The 15115-nt window shown below is 46.1% G+C and overlaps 1 protein-coding gene across 1 annotated transcript in view; it reads right to left on the reverse strand.

Moving 5' to 3' along the window:
- LOC141590582 (G-type lectin S-receptor-like serine/threonine-protein kinase At1g11300) overlaps nucleotides 1–15115 on the reverse strand; it is a 40892-nt gene that overhangs the window by 20861 nt on the left and 4916 nt on the right. Inside the window, exon 2 of the mRNA XM_074411158.1 lies at nucleotides 7254–7429. The gene's annotated coding sequence lies outside the window, so the exon portion shown is untranslated. The remainder of the gene's footprint in view (nucleotides 1–7253; nucleotides 7430–15115) is intronic.

Raw genomic sequence — 15115 nt, forward strand, 5'->3', positions numbered from 1 at the left:
ACTCGGACGGAGGGAGTATATATTTTGTTTGAACCATATACATACCCTTCAAAAATGGACAATTTACTTACACGTGTCATTCTTATAAGTTAGTCATTTCAATTTTTTTTGTTCAATTAATAAGATCGTCTTACATAACAATAATAATCAATCTTCTAATTACTGATACATAAAGTTCATTTTTATGTTCTTTCTTTTACAAAGCACATGTAATGTATACTCCTATGATCATCTTATTGCTATCATTCAACCGTAAAGACATAAAAGATAAATCTGTCTATGTTTTTAGCCACTATAAGCAAACATACAATTTAGTGACAACAAAATTATAGTTTGTTAAATTTTAATTCTAACCGTTAATAATAGAAACTCTTAAGAGCTCTCTTTCACAATAGTTAAGTGACTCAAAAGATTTTGGGTTGATTCCCAAGTTTCAAGGATGACTTCTATTTATAATCATAAGATCACTCTACCTTTTGCATGCTATTCTTTCAATGTGGGACAAATCTACTATTTATACGTAGTATATTCACAACACCTCAATTATTTTTCAATGTGGGACAAATAACATACTAATAAATACACCATATTTTTCATACCTAGCTCGACATCCAACCCAAATCCTGAAATACGGACAATTGTTACTCATTATATCTAATAGTAGTTATATTTAATATTTAATAATATGAGCAAATACTATATGTTATTATTTGTACATTCAACATCCAATCCGATTAATAATGAGCAAATACTAACAAACTAATCTTATCTAGAGTCTCAAGTTTTTCGCATGTATATAGGTAACATTTGTGCAATTTTATCTTATTGCTAACAAACTAATTTTATCTAAAGTCCAAAGTTTTTCTTACATATAAAATTAACATTTTTCTCTTATAAATATTAAGTAGTTTTTAAGGGTAGAACTCTCTAGATGAAAAAATGTTAAAACTTTAAAATTTAACATTATGTAACGTTACTTTTAAAGTCTCTTATATAATAAGAATACTACTGATGTATGTTCGTTATTTAAAAATTCAGCTTAAAAATTAAAAAATAAATAACTTATTGCTAAAATACTAAATTTGAGTAGAAAAGGAGATGATATAACAATATATAATTATATAATTGTGAAACCACCAAAATCAATAGTATAATACAAATAAATTTCACTATTGTGGAGGTAATAATGCAAACTCTTATAAGAGCTATCTATGACAATATTTAAGAGATTCAAAAGATTTTGGGTTGATATTTAAGTTCCAAATCATAGGATCACCCCACATTATGTTAATCTTTCGATGTGAGACAATTCTACTATTTATAATAATAGGATCAACATACCTTATGTTAATCTTTCGATGTAGAACAATTCTACTATTTATAATAGGATGACCACACCTTATGGTAATTTTTCGATGTGGGACAATTCTACTATTTATACATAGTGTGTTCACCACATCTTATTATTTTAGCATTTAAGCCTCCTAATTGATGCAATTACTAGGATAATAAACTCCCTAATAATGCTGAAACTTTCAGCTTATTCCAACATTACAAAGTTATAAAAACAAAAGTAATAAGTTGTAGATGGGCTTGTCTTAATTCAACGAATGGAACTGTTTGATACCGCTATGCCAATGCCCGGGCTCACCATACTCATGTGGAACGTGTTCAAGTAAGGCCCACGTCTTCAATGAAAGCTCGAGATGCATTTAATCATTCCCGAGATTCCTTCCACCGTCCCCCAAATAATCATCGGGAATGCCTTAAACTGATCTCCGACTTGCATTGAATCCGCCCCTCCATTGACCCGTATCCAACTCGTATCATCCGCCCTTTCTTCAAGAAGAAACGTCTCGATTCTTGTGCCTTCCAATGTCGAGATGAAATACTGGTTTGTGCCCATTATTTGCTGCCCTATTCCCACAACGACTTGTAACGTGCCCGGGTCAAATATCTTGGACATTTGCCGCTGGTTCCAAACACATATATGCATACCTTGATATATTGTCACAGGTTCATAATTGATCCCACGATTCCCATATGCTTATGATTCGTATAAGCACTGTAACGACAGCACCTGGTTCATCATATTTTCAGCATGATAATCATCAAAAACAAGAGGCAAGTGTGGATCGAACAATCCCTCCTCCTCCATAGGAGTGTCTTCGAATGAGGACATCAAGAGCCTTGACTCTTCAGGATGTACGTCAAATCTCGGTGGTAGAGTTGGGTCGAAAAATTCTGATTGGAACTCCAAAAACTCCTCCATAGATCGTCTTGAATTTAAGGAAATCAAGAAGCTACCTGACGCGCCAAATGATGCGAAATAAATCTCAATGAGAAATAGATTCGCAGAAATGAACAAACCGAACAGATTGAATAAATCGGATGAACTATTTGTTTTAACGATTCTGGGTTTAATGAATGGATTTGGAGATTTTTATGTGTTTTTTTGATATTGTAAATGAAATAAGAAATAAAGATATTTGTTTCGAATTATGTGAATAAATCGAACCAATGGGATATTTGCTTGAGCTAGACCTATAACTCAAACAATGGTGAACTATAATCAAGACCTATTGATTATAACTCGGGTTAATGCTGGAAACGCGTCAAACAATAACAAATTTGGATCGAAACGCGTCGAGCCATCAAACAATTGCAATAGCAACGTTCAAGTTCTTTTTTTTTATAATTCATGTGTGTCTTTTATTAAGCAAATTCATGGCCTTATATAGCAGCCAACACCGAAACTCCTAGTCTAGTGAAGGGTTGTCATCAATCCTTCACTAATTACAACCATAAAAGCAAATAAAAATGAAAGGTCTAACACTAATGCGTTTATTGACTACACAACCAAATTTTAGGTAAATAAATTAAACATATTATTAGCTAGTAAATAAGATAAACATATTTGTAATGATGGACCGTGTAGCAGCTTACAAAGGACCATGTAATAGCTCTTTTTGGGCCGTATCCGTACTCGCATCATCCGCCCTTTCTTCAAAAAGAATCGTCCCGATTTGACGAATTAGGGCCAGTTGGTAAGCAAAAAAGAGTCGGTCGAAAGCAATGTCATCAACATGAGGGACACATCCGACACCGCAACGTCGAAGTTTATAGGGGTTGATGTGGGGTGGCGCTATGAACTACATACTCGCCCTACCAAGCGATTCAGGCAAGTAGCCCGCAAAAAGAAAAGGTGACGGAATTGAGAGCAATTCCTTCTCAAGAAGGAGGGAATGATGCGAATGGCGAAACGATAAATTAACAACCACGCATCATGAAGAATCAATACGGGTTTAGAATTAATTAAGTAGCTTAGTATTTCTTATTCTAGTTAATAAAGGTCTAATGGGGTTCGAATATGGGACGTGTGAACTCAAATATGGACTATTTTGTAACGGTATCCTTAAGTGTCGATGGTCGAGTTCGTCTTCAAGCTTCGAAGGTTGTGTCGATGTCATGCGTCGATGGTACACAAGAAAGCATGGGTCGAAGCTATGGCGTCGAAGAATCCTAAAGCATCCTAATTAGATATTATTGTTATTAGCATTTAGTGTAGTCTTCATTAGAATTTATTATAGGTAATTAGTATTATATTAATTAGTCATTAAAACTCTTAATTAGGAATTAAAGGAGGGAATTAAGGGTCATAATGACCGTGAGGTAGTGTCACGGTCCGGTACTTTTGCCGGATCGTGGCGCGCACCTTTGCCCGTCTCAAGGCAAGATGTAAGCGACAAAGATCTTCGTACTAGTGAAGGATCGCTCACTAGCACGATACTCGGGTCCCGGAAACACTCGACAGGATTGCAACGAGAGCGTCAAGCACTAGTGTTTGTCAAGCACTAGGCATTCGTAATCGGTCTCGGGTGTGTGAGTCGGGATCCTAGTGTCGATCCCACAAACACGGCTTGTTAGAAAAGTGAAGGCTAAAAGTCGTTCACAACAAAGCAACAACAAGCAATACGAAGGCACAAGCTAAGAAGCAGATTTTCATTCACTAATACTCCCTAAAGAGGGAAATTTGATAGTTACATCCTGGTAGCAGGAAACATTGAAAGTGCAGAATAGCGATATACCTATTTATGGAAAGAAAAGCTATAAATAAAAGCTATGCTAATTATGCTAAACTAGTAAAGTATTTACTACAAATGTACAAGGGAAATGAAATTACATAAGTATGAATAAATCTAAGGGTTCGAGTGTGCGGATCGTCACACTCTCCCCCACCTAATCTGTTGCCGCCCTCGGCAACACAAAAATCTTGAATGGTGCTTCAGTGACACATCCTCGGTGAGCTCTGACTGTCCATGCAGTGTTCGGGTTTGTCTTGTACAACTCGGCTTGAATGTGCGTTTTGTCCCGAACAATGACTGGCATCTTCGTCCCTTCAAGGATAGGCTGGAGTTCATTGACATAGAAGCTACCGAACATCATGTTCTCCAAGTCCACCACGTGCTCCTTGTCTCTCTGGAAAGTCCACTTTGTCGCTGCTTGAAAAGACCTCTCTCAGGATTTCTCCAAGTACTGGCTCCAACGGACCTTCATCTTATCTCTCGTCACTTCAGCACCTGCATTACAGAACGCGGGAGGTTTCCAGGACGCCGAATCAACATTTCGGCGCAACCTCCTGATGGTACGAGGCCTTCTCCCCCGGGTCGGCTGACCCTCAAACCAGGACGTCGATTCATCATATCGACGTGGCCCCCTGATGGTAAAAGGCCTACTTCTTTGGGCATTTCGGCCCTCATTGTCTACTCCTCGGTGAGGAGGTAGACTCTCCTTTTGTCCCCCAGGCCACTTAGCAGCGTAGTTAGCCTGAGTCTTGTCCGCCCTCGGCTCCACCGAACCTTTAGGCATTCTCCAAGGTCGCATCCCTTGTTTCGGCGTCGGTATCACCCTCATAGCCGAAATTCGGTTCTGCCCCTTGTCTTCGTCGCTATCTACCGTCTTCACTAAGATAGACCCCATTAGTAGCATCGATCCGTCACTCGGTTTCAATACTACTAATGCTTTCTGAAAGAACTGCATCCCGAGTACTAACTTGAAGTCGTCCAGCGGAACGGTGGTGAAGTCGAGCTCCCCTGCCAACTCACCCACTTGGACCACGACCTTCTTAGCCACTCCTTGGACGCATCTCAACTTCTCATTGACCGGCTTTAGGCAGCTGTTAGCATCCCGCAGAACTAGCCTCAATCGATCAGCTTCCTCTTTCGTAACAAAGTTGTGGGAGGCACCCGAGTCGATCAAGGCTCGTGCTTGTTTCCCCATTCACCATCAAGTCCACGTACATGAGCCTGTTGGATTTCTTGGCGCAGGAATCTTCGTACTTCCCCATCGAGCTAATCCTTTGAAATGAGCCCATCCGTGGTTGGTCTTCACCATCACTCCAGTCTTCGTTACACTCTTGGTGATAGTCGGCCAAAGCCCCATCAAGACGTTCTTGAGCCCCTTTCGTCATCTTCTTGAACATGGCATTGAACTCCACTTTGTTCGGACAATCGGCCATCTTGTGAGGACCCTTGCACACAAAACACGCGAACGGTCTCTTCGTTGTGGAAGCAGTTGAGTTTCCCGCCTTCGAAGACGAGCTTGAGGGCGAGTTTATAGTGCTCGCCGATTGGGCTTGACTTCCTTGCGAGCGGAATCGACTGTTCCCAACTGAAATGGCGCTATTTTGTGGCCTTTGTCCATTGTACCCACTATGTGATGCACCAGTATTCCCCGTTGGCGCCACAACTCTTGGTGCCTCTCGTTCCCTGTGAAAGTCGAGCAGGCGCTCCGCGGCCGATATGGCCGAAGCCAGAGTTTTGGGATTCTGCCTCATGACCTCCTGTTGTGCCCACCTCTTCAACCAGTCAATGAATTCGAATGTCCTATCCATCTCGGACATTTCGGTAATCTCGAGCATGCACGCTGAGAATTCCCTCACATATTCTCGGATTGATTTGGTGTGCTTGATTCCCTTCAACTTCTTCCGAGCAACAAACTCCGTGTTCTCGGGGTAGAAGTGCTCCTTCAAGATCCTCTTGAAGTCGGCCCACGATGTCACCGTAATCGTCCCGGCATCGATTTCCTTGTACCTAGCCCTCCACCACATCTTGGCATCGTCGACTAGATACATGCTTGCTGTGACAACTTCCGCGTCTTCGTCGAGCCCACTTAATCGTAAGTATTGCTCCATATCGAAGATAAAGTTATCGACCGCTTTCGAATCTCTCGCCCCATCGTAGGGACGAGGTGGAGGTGCCTTCACCTTATGGCTCCCCATAGATTTCCCGTCATTGGCCACCACTTTCACGAGCGTGGCGCAAATGTTCTCTAACATCTCGACCTTTCGGTGGAGATGATTGATCTCTTCCTCCCGATCATCGGGGATCGCAACACTAATCGCTTGGATGCGGGTGTTCATCCCGTCCACCTTCGTCTCGAGGTCACAAACTATCTTCTGCAACTCCTCGAGGCTCGCGGCCATCCGCATAACGATGCTCTCGAGTTTGGGAAGCTTGACGTCGAATGATTCCTCTAAGGCATCCACTCGGTCCTCGATTGTTTCGCCCATTTTCTCGATCTCGATAAACAAATGCGGCGTGAAGAAACCCGTCCGAAGACCGGGCTCTGATACCAAATGTCAGGGTCCGGTACTTTTGCCGGATCATGGCGCGCACCTTTGCCCGTCTCAAGGCAAGATGCAAGCGACAAAGATCTTCGTACTAGTGAAGGATCGCTCACTAGCACGATAGTCGGGTCCCGGCAACACTCGACAGGATTGCAACGAGAGCGACAAGCACTAGTGTTTGTCAAGCACTAGGCGTTCGTAATCGGTCTCGGGTGTGTGAGTCGGGATCCTAGTGTCGATCCCACAAACACGGCTTGTTAGAAAAGTGAAGGCTAAAAGTCGTTCACAACAAAGCAACAACAAGCAATACGAAGGCACAAGGTAGGAAGCAGATTTTCATTCACTAGTACTCCCTAAAGAGGGAAATTTGATAGTTACATCTTGGTAGCAGGAAACATTGAAAGTGCGGAATAGCGATATACCTATTTATGGAAAAAAAAGCTATAAAGAAAAGCTATGCTAATTATGCTAAACTAGTAAAGTATTTACTACAAATGTACAAGGGAAATACAGGAAAATAGAACAATGGCTTAATAAAAGGTGATCATACATGGGCTTTGGCCGAGCTAAAAATGATATTTGTTGTCCGTGGACAAGCAAAGTAGCGGGTTTCAGATAAATTTACCTTGAAGACCTGTCCGAAACCACCTTGTCCGAGCTTGTGACTTTCACTGAAGTTATATGTTGCATCTACTAATATCCCAAATTCGAAAAATGGTAGCTCGTCGAACTTTGTTTTTTGGTTCGTCTTATCATTATAATTGATGGTCTCCAAGATATTCTTTCGTCTAGCTTCTTTTTCTGGCAAGAAAACATTATAATTAGTTATCAAGAGACATGCTTTTATGGAAATTAGTGAACATTTAGAGGGCAACGTATCTGTTATAACAGAAGAAAGACAAATAAGTCAATAAACAAAGCAACGCACAGATTTAAGGGGTTCACTAACGGTATGTTAGCTACGTTCACAGGGCAGAAGGGAGAGAGTTTTATTAATGTGTGAGGAGTTTTTAGATTACAGATTCAAATGGTATGATAAGCACTACTGCTAGGGAGAGGCTAACAGATTCAAGGCACAAACCCAACAGTATCGTTTCGTGATGAAATACTGTAGAAAAAGACACTTTACCTTTACGTCGAGCAAGCCATAGCCAGAGGAGTAAAAAAAACAAGGTAATCGAGCTAGTTCCTAATATAACGGAAGCTGCTATAACAATCGATTTCTGTCGTTTCTTGTTACCTATAGATAATATAACAAAATTCATTTAGTCATATATATATAGAATTGTCATTGTTCCGGGTGTAATTTTGGAGCAGTGTTATGACCACGTAAGCTTTGTTGAATGATGACTTTGCTTGACTCTTCCTTTCGGCCTCTCCTGAAACAATGAACAAACTGAGGGCTCGGCTTGGTACCGAGCGTACTCACTCCGACGCTCAAGTCAGTAAACTTAAAGGGATTAAGTTGTGTGTTACTTGGCAAAGTGTATTGTAGAGAGATAAGAGAGTTTATACCAGATTAATAGTGAGTTTATGGATTATTCGATTATTTTCGGATCGTTTTCTCAATGAGGATTGAGGAGTATTTATAGACTTTCACCTTTTGTCACGTAGTGGCCAAGTGGCAGAGCAGGTGGAAAGACCATTCTAGCCTCAGCCGGGTGACCCATGGCAGGCCGGCAGGCCTGGTTGTCTTTATGCCGAGGGGACTGGATGTGAGTACGCGGATATGTCTCTCGGCTGGCTAGTTGCCGAGGCCGAGACCCAAGTGACTGGCGAAGTGGACTGAGCTAGCCGGCGCTCACATTATAGAGCAAGAAAGGGCCGTGGCTCAATCCACTCCGGAGCTCGAACGGCTTAGGCTTGAGCTTGCCGCTACTAAGAAGGTGGTCGGGAAGGCGAAGCTGGACCTCCTAGATGAGCGGAAGCTTAGGGAGGATGCTGAGAAGGCGGTCTTGGCCGAGAGAGCTGATGCCGCTAAGCTGCGGGAGGAGAAGGACAAGCTTGAGATCGGCTATAAGACCATGGTCGAGCATAGGGAAGAATGGAAGTCCCTGCATGGCGCCGAGGCGAAGGAGCACAGGAACACCAAGGCTGTCGTTGCTCAGAGGGAGAAGGACATTGAGACACTCCAAACCGTCGTCATCCCTGGCATGTGTGCCCAGTACCGGGACCAAGCTGAGGATGCTGCCAGAGATGCAATCAAAGAGCTCTTCCCTGAAGGTAACTTCCCGTGGCAAGATTTTGACCGGCTTCTTGATGAGAAGGCGGCTGCTGCGGAGACAAAGGCTGCGGAGGAGGCAGAGGCGGCGAAGGCCGCTGAGGAGGCTGCGGAGAAGGCGGCCCATGTTGCAAAGGTGAAGAAGGCCAGGGAGGAAGCTGAGAGGGCTAAGGCAGATGAAGCTGCCAAGTTGGCTTCCGGGCCTCCCAACGCTGATGATGCTGCTACTGCCGCCGGTGGTGCGCAGAAACAGGCATAGGGAGACGGACGGTCGTCACCGGATTCACCCGGCATTTCGGACAGCTTCAGCTGTTCGGGGGCCAACTTTTGAGCCTTTCCTCCCTGCCAACCTTTTGGCGCTTTCAAGTCTTATGTCTGTAATCCTTTGTTGTACCTTCTCTTTTTTTGTTAAACTTTGGTAGGTTGCGTTTAGGCTATTCCTATGGGGACGGCCGTCGTTTGTATTCTCCTCACTTGTAAACATTTTCAATAAAGTTTGTTTAATTTGCCTCATCTGAAGACATTTTTAAATGAAGTTTGTTTGTTTGCCTTCGGCTTGGCCGAGGATCTGATCCTCCATTCAGTTTGTCCTATTACGTTTCAACATATTGAGTGCTTTTTCGTTTTTACTTTCGGCTTAGCCGAGGCAGCTAGAAGGCGCACCCAATTGTACTTAAACGTTTATCAACATGTTGGCATGTCGGTCGCTTCCTCCTCCGCGCACGGTCTTAGCCGAGGCGGTCAGATTTGCGCTTCCCGACCACCGTTGTGAACATGTTAGCGTATCGGTCGATGTGTCCCCGTCGCTCCCGGCTCTCGACCGAGGTAATCGGGGTTACGGCTCGACAGCGTTCGTATCTGTAGACATATTGATCGCTTCCTCTGCCACCCTCGGATACATACCGTCGGAGTGACTAGAATTGCGTTCTCAACCGTACTCATACGTTCCTAAGCATGTCGGTCGATGTGTCCCCGTCACTCCCGGCTCTCGGCCGAGGTAATCGGGGTTACGGCTCGACAGCGTTCGTATCTGTAGACATATTGATTGCTTCCTCTGCCAGGCCTTCGGTTGGCCGAGGCGGCCAGATTTGCGTCTCAACTGCATTTATACGTTCCTAAGCATGTTGGCCGCTTTCGCGAGTCTCAACTGCTCTTGTAGTGACTGCCCGGGCTTGGCCGTGGCGTCTGCGTTGGCATGACTATGGAGGGGACAAGTACTTTGATGGAAAACTTGGATCATTCTTCATAAGGTATAATCATGCGTTGGGGTGCCCACAACGGTCTTGGACACCTCCGCCGCTATACGAAGTATTTCCGTAGATTGTTCGTGTTCCAATGACTCATTAGAGGAACACCCTCCATGTCTGTCAGCCGGTATGTACCCGGCCTCATTTCTTCAACCACTTTGTAGGGTCCTTCCCAGTTGGCCGTCATCTTTCCATGGATGTTTCCTTTGTTGGTGGCGGCCGACTTTCTAAGGACTAAATCTCCTACTCTTAAGTCCCTTTTGTGGACCCTACGGTTGTATGCTCTTCTTATTCGGTTTTGATATATTGCCAAGTTGAGCCGTGCCGTGTCTCGACTCTCTTCGACTAGGTCTAGGGAATCTCTCAGGCCTTCCTCATTTTCGGCTGGGTTAAAGGTTTGCGTTCTGAATGTCGGCACCGATGCTTCAATTGGCAGGACGGCTTCAGACCCATAGACTAGGTGGAATGGGTTGTACCCTGTTGCTTCTTTCTCCGTGGTTCGAAGGGACCACAGGACGCCGGGTAGTTCATCAGCCCATCTTCCCTTTAGATCTTCAACCTTCTTCTTTAGCCCGTTTAGTATTGTTTTATTGGCTGCTTCCGCCTGCCCGTTGCTCTGAGGGTGGCAGACAGAGGAGTATGCGAATTTGATGCCGAGTTCTTCTAACCAGTTCATCACCATGTCGCTCCAAAACTCTCGGCCGTGGTCGAATACCATGACTTGGGGTAGCCCAAAACGAGTTATGACGTTCTCCCAAATCACTTTTCTTACGGCCGCCGTGGTCTTGGCAGGTACCGCGACAGCTTCGACCCATTTGGTGAAGTAGTCAACGGCGACGATCAGGTACTTTCTTCCTCCGGAGGCCGTTGGAAATGGCCCTAATAGATCCATTCCCCACTGTGCAAAAGGAAGGGACTAAGCACCGGTTGCAGGTCTCGGGAAGGAGCATGTATCACCGGAGCATGCATTTGACAGTTTTTACACTTCTTGGTCTTAGCTCTGGAATCCTCAAGCATGGTAGGCCAGAAGTAGCCGGCTCGGAGAGCTTTGTGGACTAACGTTCTTGCCCCCATGTGATGTCCACAGATGCCTTCGTGAATCTCTGTCAGTATTAGCTCCGCGTCGGCTGGGCCGACACATTTCTAGAGTGGCCTTATCACAGACCTTCTGTATAATTCTCCTTCAAACACTAAGTACCTGGCGGTGATCCTTCTTATCTTCTGGGAGAGACTGCGGTCCTCCGGTAACTGATTTGTCAGTTTGTATTTCATTATCGGAGTCATCCACGTCGTCTCGGCTTCGGTGTCGTCCACCATGCCGACGGTCTCAGTGATGCTTTTAGCATTCCTGATATCCACCAGCACGGTTCGACTGACATTCTTGATGCTTGAACTGGCAAGTTTTGAGAGAGCGTCGGCTCGGTTGTTCTCGGACACGGGAATGCATCGTATCCGGAAAGATTTCAATTTTGAGGTGTCGCCTTTTACCCTCTCCAGATACCTTATCATCCCATCGTCTCGAGTCTCATACTCTCCTCTGATTTGATTAGCCACTAAGAGTGAATCTGTCTTCAACACAACATGCTCCGCCCTGGCAGCTCTAGCTAACTCGACTCCAGTTATCACCGCCTCGTATTCGGATTCGTTGTTTGAGGCCGAGAAGGTAAACTTCAAGGCGTACTCAAACTCGTCCCCGTTTGGGCTGATGATAAGGATGCCGGCTCCTGAGCTGTTCGCCGTGGAGGACCCGTCGGTGTATACTTCCCACACCCCGGGGTGTGATTCTTCTTGATAAGTGCATTCGGCCAGGAAGTCTGCAAGCGCTTGCCCCTTTATCGAAGGCCTTGGTTTGTACTAGATGCCGAAGCCGGATAGCTCCACTGCCCATTTGATAAGTCTGCCTGATTTTTTGAATTTTTCTAAGGCTTTCTCCAATGGCTGGTCGGTTAAGACCGTCACGGGATGTGCGTCGAAGTAAGGTTTTAATTTCCTTGCGGTAACGACAACGACAAAGGCCGCCTTTTCAATCAGTGGGTAATTTCTTTCGGCGGCCAGCAGTGTATGGCTGATAAAGTAGATTGGGTGTTGCTGCTTGTCTTCTTCTCTGATGATTACGAAGATCGACCGTGGCCGAGGTAATCATGCTATGTATAGATATAGCGTTTCCCCAAAGATCGGCTGGACATGGTCGGGAGAGTTAGAAGATGAGCTTTCAGTTGCCTGAAAGCTGTGCTCTGTTCCTCCCCCCAGCTGAAGTCTTTATTCCCCTTCAACACTTTGAAGAAAGGGGTGCTCTTGTCGGCTGACCGAGAGATGAAACGGGCGAGAGCCGCCATCTTCCCAGTCAACATCATAACCTCTTTTCGATTCCTCGGCTCTGGTAGGTCCAGTATTGCTTGGATTTTTTCTGGATTGGCATCAATTCCCCTGGCGCTGACAAGCACGCCGAGGAACTTACCTGCCCGGACACCGAAGTTGCATTTCATTGGGTTAAATTTCATCTTGTATTTCCTTAGTGAACAAAATGTTTCGCTCAAGTCGGCCAAGGGCTCGCTGTCAGACTTGTTTTTTACAATAGCATCGTCGACGTAAGCCTCGATGTTTCGCCCTTTTTGATCTTGAAACACTTTGTCCACCAGCCTAGTGTAAGTTGCGCCAGCGTTTTTCAAACCGAATGACATCATTTTATACATGTATGTGCCGTGTATGGTGATGAATGCGCACTTAGGCATGTCTTCCTCAGCCATGAATACCTGATGGTACCCTGAGAAGGCGTCTAGCAGGCTTAGCATAGTGTAGCCTGCCGTTGCGTCAATTAAGCTATCTATTCGAGGCAAGGGATATCAATCTTTAGGGCATGCTTTATTAAGATTTGTAAAATCAACACACATCCTCCACCCCCCTGATGACTTCTTCACCATTACAACATTTGCTAGCCACTCAGGGTAAGTACAAGACATGATAAAGCCCGCCTCTAATAGTTTGTCTACTTCGACTTTGATGGCCTCATCCTTCTCGGCTGAGGAGTTCCTCATCTTCTGCTTGACAGGGGGAGCGGTGGAGAGTACGTTCAGCTTGTGAACGATCACCTCCCGGCTCACTCCTGGCATCTCGGCTGCTGAGTATGCGAAGACGTCTTTGTTCTTCCTCAGCAGGTCTAGGAGATCGGCTCTGAAAATTGGCTCCAGGTCAGCACCGATAGTTATGGTCCGGCCTGGGTCAATTTCCACTTCTTCGGTCTGGGCTCCTTCGACCATGCCGATGTTGGTATCCATCCGTTCGCCCTCCTGTTGTAAGGATGGGCTCTTCCCTTTCTTTGACTTCTTCGCCACTTTGAGGGTTGCATGTTGCACCCTCTGGCAGATACTTGGACGTTGACGATTTCATCTCTCTCGTCCTTTGAGATGAGCTTTTGTGCTTCCCCCCGGTCCGAGACATACATCAGTGTCAGAGCCCAGATGGACATCACAGCATCGGCCTCGCTCAAGGTGACCCGGCCTATAAGGACATTGTAGGCCGACGAACCGTCAATAACCACGAATTCAGATAAGACATTTTTAGCCGCATTGTCTTGGCCGAACATCACCGGCAGTTTGATTGACCCCAGGGGTACCAGGCCGGCCCCAGAGAAGCTGTACAGCGGGTTGGTGCAGGGGCTCAGGTCTTCAATCTTCAGTCCAAGATTGAGAAAGCATTCCCTGAACATGATGTTCGTGTAGGCGCCTGTGTCAATTAGGCACCTCTTCACCAAGTGGTTGGCTATGTCCAGGTGGACTACCAGCGGGTCGCTGTGCGGGGCTACGACTCCTTCGTAGTCCTTCTTTCCGATGGTTATATCGGGGACTGTGGAAGCGGGGATCGTTGTGGTGGGCACAAAGTTGATGGCTTGATAAAGCTCATTTAAGTGCCGTTTGTGCCCATTAGCTGACCCACCGTTCTCGTTTTCTCCGATGACCACCTGGATCACTCCCATTCTCTGGAATACTGATTTTCTATTCGCCACGTCGGGGCTCGTTTCTCGGCCCCCAGCTACATACTTGCTGAGGGCTCCCTTTCGGATCAGCTCCTCGATGGCGTTCTTCAGGTGCCGACAGTTGTCGGTCTTATGGCCGGTTTGGCCGTGGTATTCGCAAAATTGGCTAAGGTCGCCGTCCCCCTTCGCCTTGGGGGGCCTTGCCCATTTCTGCCCTTCGTTCTTGCTTAGGGCAAAGACCTCGGCCGGTGATTTGACCAGGGGAGTGAGACTGCTGTACCGCTTCGGGGTGTATGGTCCCGAACTCCCCCCGGCGCCCGCCGAGTTCTGCTTCCTATTAAATCTTTCAGGCCGTGACCTATTAACGTCACGGCGTCCCTCATCTACATTGTCCCGGCGGCTCCTCCTCTCTGGGTGCCCAGACTCGCTGTGGCCTACCCAGGTCTTGTGGTAGTCCTCCACCTTCACGGCTCGGTCGGCCATCTTCCTGGCGGAGTCCAAGTTGAAGTCCTCGCACTTGATGAGCTCGTTTTTGAAGTCGCCTTTCGGTAGGCCTTTCATCAGTGCGAAGGCCGCCAGTTCAGTGTTCAGCTCTCGGATCTGCTGAACCTTAGCGTCGAATCTCTTGACGTAGCTCCGGAGGGACTCGTCCTCCCCCTGTCGGATAGTCAGGAGATCTGATGTCTCCACGGCCCTTCGCTTGTTGCAAGCGTACTGGGCTATGAAGTTGTCTCTTAGGTCGGCATAACAGTATACCGAGCCATTGGGTAACCCCTTATACCAGCTCTGTGACATCCCATGTAGGGTCGTTGGGAAGACTCGGCACCACACCTCATCGGGTTGCTCCCACACCGACATGTACGACTCGAAAGCCTCGACATGGTCGGTTGGGTCGCTATCCTCTTTGTATGATATGGCCGGCAGCTTCAGTTTAGTTGGCACCGGGACGTCGAGGACATAGGCACTGAGGGGTTGTCTGACCACGTGTCTAATGACACGCGGCGATCGGCTCGTCGCACCTTTAGTCCGGCTTGCCTCCCTCGGTC

This window comes from Silene latifolia, chromosome 7 (assembly GCF_048544455.1).
Source record: "Silene latifolia isolate original U9 population chromosome 7, ASM4854445v1, whole genome shotgun sequence".
In the NCBI taxonomy this organism is placed as follows: domain Eukaryota; kingdom Viridiplantae; phylum Streptophyta; class Magnoliopsida; order Caryophyllales; family Caryophyllaceae; genus Silene; species Silene latifolia.